The sequence below is a fragment of the Nanorana parkeri genome, unplaced genomic scaffold, assembly GCF_000935625.1.
Source record: "Nanorana parkeri isolate BGI_ZX_2015 unplaced genomic scaffold, ASM93562v1 scaffold4891, whole genome shotgun sequence".
Classification (NCBI taxonomy): Eukaryota; Metazoa; Chordata; class Amphibia; order Anura; family Dicroglossidae; genus Nanorana; species Nanorana parkeri.
This window is the reverse complement of record NW_017311151.1, coordinates 918-6,209: the sequence shown is the minus strand read 5'-3', so window position 1 is coordinate 6,209 and position 5,292 is coordinate 918. Positions and strand designations below refer to the sequence as shown.

The following is a 5,292-nucleotide window of genomic DNA, read 5'->3' as shown; positions in this document are numbered from 1 at the left end:
TAAAATGCAGTGCAGAGGATGTCTGTAGGATATGGTCCTATTGAGGTGCTTGCAACTGTTCTGTCAAAGTCACACATGCACACAGTGGGATCGATGCTAGTAGGGTTTTATTAGCACTAAGCAGTGAGTGGGGGTGTCATGCTAACACGAGGCAGGCCGGACTCGGATGGCCTATTAAAATACTCCCAGTCTGCCTATTTTTAGTGACGGTAATTGACTGAATTTAAGGGGGTTATTTATAAAGCTGCCGAAGGCAGCCAAGTGAATAACCCAGTTAAAGTAAATAGCCGAATGCTGTTCGGCGATTCACTTCAGCCTTGTACAGCTAATCTTAGCCGTACATCAGTAAAATCAGCCTTACATTGGCTGCCTTCTGTCAGCATGTTCGGCTTAGCCGAAGTGCAGAAGGAGTTCGACTGAGCCGATCCAACATCTGGATCGGCTGAGCCGAAGCTCTGACAGCTCACTCGCTGCCGTTCGCCCCTATTCTCATAGGGGTCGAATGGCAGTGAGTGAATAGCCGAATGCCTGCTGAGCGGCATTTGGCTCGGCTATTTTGGGTACTTTCTGTTTTCCAGGTTGAATGTAATGACTATGACAGTGATGGATCACATGACCTCATCGGAATCTTCCAGACCACCATGTCTAAGCTAAAGGAAGCAAGTCGTTCAATGCCAGTAAGTGTTCCACAGAGACATCAAATATTGAAAGTCACTTTTAGGGTAGGGGTGTAAGTGGCTGCTAAAGGCTCACCTGAGTGCTATCCCACCTTTGTAAAATGCAGTGCAGAGGATGTCTGTAGGATATGGTCCTATTGAGGTGCTTGCAACTGTTCTGTCAAAGTCACACATGCACACAGTGGGATCGATGCTAGTAGGGTTTTATTAGCACTAAGCAGTGAGTGGGGGTGTCATGCTAACACGAGGCAGGCCGGACTCGGATGGCCTATTAAAATACTCCCAGTCTGCCTATTTTTAGTGACGGTAATTGACTGAATTTAAGGGGGTTATTTATAAAGCTGCCGAAGGCAGCCAAGTGAATAACCCAGTTAAAGTAAATAGCCGAATGCTGTTCGGCGATTCACTTCAGCCTTGTACAGCTAATCTTAGCCGTACATCAGTAAAATCAGCCTTACATTGGCTGCCTTCTGTCAGCATGTTCGGCTTAGCCGAAGTGCAGAAGGAGTTCGACTGAGCCGATCCAACATCTGGATCGGCTGAGCCGAAGCTCTGACAGCTCACTCGCTGCCGTTCGCCCCTATTCTCATAGGGGTCGAATGGCAGTGAGTGAATAGCCGAATGCCTGCTGAGCGGCATTTGGCTCGGCTATTCTGCTCGCTACCTCCGAGGTAGCGACCAGAATAGAAAAAAAAATGTTAATAAATGGAAAAAAAAATGTTTAAAAAGTATTTTTAAAAATGTAAAAAAAACTACGAAATGTTTTTAAAAAGTTAAGAAAATAATTTAAAAATAATTTAAAGAAAAAATAAAATAAAAAAACGACTGTTCAATTGTTTGGAACATTTGTTGTTGTTATTTAGCTTATTCATGTTTATGTTCTGTATTTTAAAGCTTACTGCACTATTGGTTTAAATGATGTAAATACTTTCAGTATGCATCAAAGCAAAAAGTGTAAAAGGTTCCTGTCTGCATGCACTAAGATGTAAAAATATGGTATTTTATGAAAACAAATGGCAATTGTTTATGATAGACAGTGCTGATGAAATTTCATTCATTTATAGTTTAGATACAATTCAGTCAAAGTGAATTTTGGAATATAATAAAAATCTGCACATATTGGATAAGCATCTAGTGCAAGTGAAGATCTTCAGTGCTGGGATGTCTTTACTACTGTTTGAATAAAAAAAGTTTCACACTAATATTTAGTTGGACCGCCTTTAGCTTTAATTGGGACACATTTGTGGCGGCATAGTTTCCATGTGCTTATGCAATCTTACATTTATTTCCATCTAGAGTTGCATTCATTTTTCACCATGATCTTGCAGTGATGATGGGAGAGTCAGACCATGGCGTAAAGTCTTTTCCAGCATCCCAAAGATTCTCAATGGGGTTAAGGTCTGGACTCTGTAGTGGCCAATCCATGTGTGAGAATGATGTCTCATGCTCCCTGAACCACTCTTTCACAATTTGAGCCCGATGAATCCTGGCATTGTCATCTTGGAATATGCCCAATGTGCCATCAGGGAAGAAAAATTCCATTGATAGAAAAACCTGATAATTCAGTATGTTCAGGGAGGCAGCTGACCTCGTTTTTCAGGGATATATTGCTGCTGAACCCAGACCTGATCAACTGAAGCAATCCCAAATCATAACAATGCCCCACAGGCTTAGGACTTTTTTTTTTGGCCAGGCAGTGTATAATGTGCATTCCAAATCTAGTGCAGGTAATCTGTAAATGCTAAGCAATGCGTTATCTTTCCTTTATGTATAGTGAATGCTAAATTATGTTATTTGTGTCCCATGTTTTAGACTGTCAATATCTAGCCTGTAACCCTCTACTGCTGTATACTATTCTTCTTGTCTGAAATATGCCCTCTGGTCTCCAATTAGAGTCACAGCAATATAAAAGCAATGACAGATTTTACTGGCGGCTCCCTGGCACAGTGTGTTTGCTCTGAAAGTCATAAATGACTTCAGTTATTTTAGTATATTTTTAAGGGCTCGTTCACACGACGCCTGGATTTTGTGTGGACCAGATCCGTGCGCTCATGCACCCAAAATGTATCCCTACGTGTTTTATGGGCTACAGTTCTCACGTGCGCAGTCCGTTCCGGTCCAGACAGAGAAAATGCTGCATGTCACATTTTGTCCAGTCCGGAAACGCACAAACGCGTCAAAAACGCGTCGAAAAAGCACCGCACTGCAGCTAATATACTGAAAGCCCCACTCCCAAAAAAATATGTTTTTTTAAAAACTGGAACGTGTCAAAAACGCACAGCAGATCTGCTCAAGATCCGGACCAGATCTGGTCCGGACATCGCGTGAACAAGCACTAAAGGTAATAAAGGCAGGCTGGAAACACACATTAGGCTTTGCATGGGAACAGCATCTTAGTTCTGTGTTTGTAATTGCAGGTGGAATTTGACTGCATAAATGAAAAGAAGAGACAGAAGAAGAAAAATTACAGGAATTCTGGGGTCGTGAGTGTGAAACATTGCCAAGTAGGTAGATTGTATCAAAAGTTTTGTAAACTGGTAATTGGATTGTTTAACCACTTGAGGACCGGCATGTAAAACCCCCTTCAATACCAGGCCATTTTTCCAGTTTTCAGTGTTGTGATAGTTTGCCTGAGAATGACTCGGCCACACAACACTCTACCCAAATAACTTTTTTTGAGACAAATGGAGCTTTCTTTTGGTGGTATTTAGTGACTTCGAAAGTAAAAAAGACCAAAACATTTGGAGAAAAAGAACACTTTCCCTTACATTCTGTTATAAAACAAGGTGATCTCATTTTCCCCCCACAATTGTTTAGAAATGAAGAAGCATGCTGGTTTTGGAGGGGTTACAACCTGGAGCTTGGTCATTGTGTGCTAAATACATTAATGTACAGATTATACACAGAGGGAGGAAGAGGTGAAGGGGTTCATCTACAGGTCACATACAATGGAAGGATGGTAAAAAAAAGGGGGTTATTGTACAAATAAGGTGCAGGATAAGGGAGGTGAAGGGGTTAATATACAGGTGAGAGCAGAGATTGAATGGAGCTGGTATACACAGGAGTGGAAAGGGGATGAAAGGGTTAAACATTTTATTGGGCCTTATGATTTGTTACGGCTGCTGCTTTTAGGGACCAAAAGCATTTACATTAACATTCATGCAGACAAATTTAAGTGACACTAAACTTAGGAGTTACAGCTTAAAAATACATTCAAGTACCTTAACTATTAATAAAAATGTATCTTATTTGTATCTCACGCGGCTGTCGATCCTCCAATCATCTCTGAATTCATGCTGACACTGTCTTTCCTTCTGCAGGGTGACTTCTTTTGTTCCCCATGGTCCCTGTGTGTGTTTTAAAGTAGTCACTGCTCCAAGCTCACTCCCGTGATGGACTACAATCTCAATACAAATTATTAAACTAAACATGAGATTTCTTCACTAGATGTTATCTTTTATATTCAGCATATGCTGTAAAGAAAGTTTGTTTACTGCCATTGGATCAAAAAAGTTGCTAAAATCTCATTGGTTGTTGTGGGGAGAATACACTTCCATGTATCATTTCAACCTCACATGGCCTTATTTAATAAAAGTGTTTGAGGGGAAAGTTTGTTAATAATATGTGTTTATGACAGCCCAGCAGATGGCAGACACTGCTAGCTAGAAGTTGACATTTTACATCTTGGTTTATTGCCTTTTGTATTTATATATTGTTTTTTCCTTCAAGATCACAAGGGAATACACTTTTCTGGATTATATAATGGGTGGATGTCAGATGAATTTTGTTGTAAGTATTCAAATGTTTCTTTTTATATATTTTCTTTGATGCATTACATAGTCATTTTTGTCTGCCTTTCAAATACACGCATGCAACAGGATCTACCAGGTTTAGTTATTAAGCCTCTTGGATCAATGTAAGTGATATCATGGGTTGAGAAAGTTGCTCTCCCCAGAATAAGGATAGACTGACGATGGTTGGCTAAGAATTTGTTTTTGGTCTTTTCTGGAGCAAGACCCTTAAAGGGAATGGAAATATTGAAGCTGCCGTTAGTGAAGGTGCGGGCTTCAAGGCTTTCACCATAATTCTTTCTTCACTACATGATTCAATGAGTCAGTGACCTGGAACAAGCTTCTGCGCTCCAGGTGCTTCAACTCTTTACTAGTTGCTTGCTTATTCTGAATCAGGTTAATTAAAAAGTAAAGCATGGAGAACGATGACTGCTGCAGATCGTGTGCCTTCAGAAACACATCAGGCATAACAACTTTCATATTTTTGCTCCCTTAAACTATAAGGAAGTTGAACCTGCCAAATTTCAAACCTTGTCAAGCACCCACAGAGATTGTGAGTGCGACCCTCCTTCATCAATGTCTGCAGAAGTTGCTTATCATGAGTTGTAGACAGCATAGACCGTGTCTATTTCAGAAAGTGTGATACATAGGGCCCAGTCTTCTAAGGACGGAACTGTCCCACACAGCCTGTGTTGCTGCATAAGCAATAAAATTCAAATCGGAACATCTGAATCTCATTGTTTTTAGCATTGGAATATGAACTGTCTGAGACAATTCTTCCAATAATGTCCACCTCTGGGCAAAACAAGCACCCCTTTCCAATC

General features: G+C 40.7%; 1 long non-coding RNA gene across 1 annotated transcript; it reads left to right on the top strand.

Annotated features, from left to right (window-relative positions):
* The first annotated feature begins 579 nt into the window (after window positions 1-579).
* On the top strand, window positions 580-4,442 carry LOC108804049. Its single transcript, XR_001942323.1, has 3 exons — window positions 580-677; window positions 3,095-3,181; window positions 4,407-4,442. It is a non-coding gene; the product is annotated as an uncharacterized LOC108804049 (long non-coding RNA).
* Window positions 4,443-5,292: the final 850 nt, after the last annotated feature.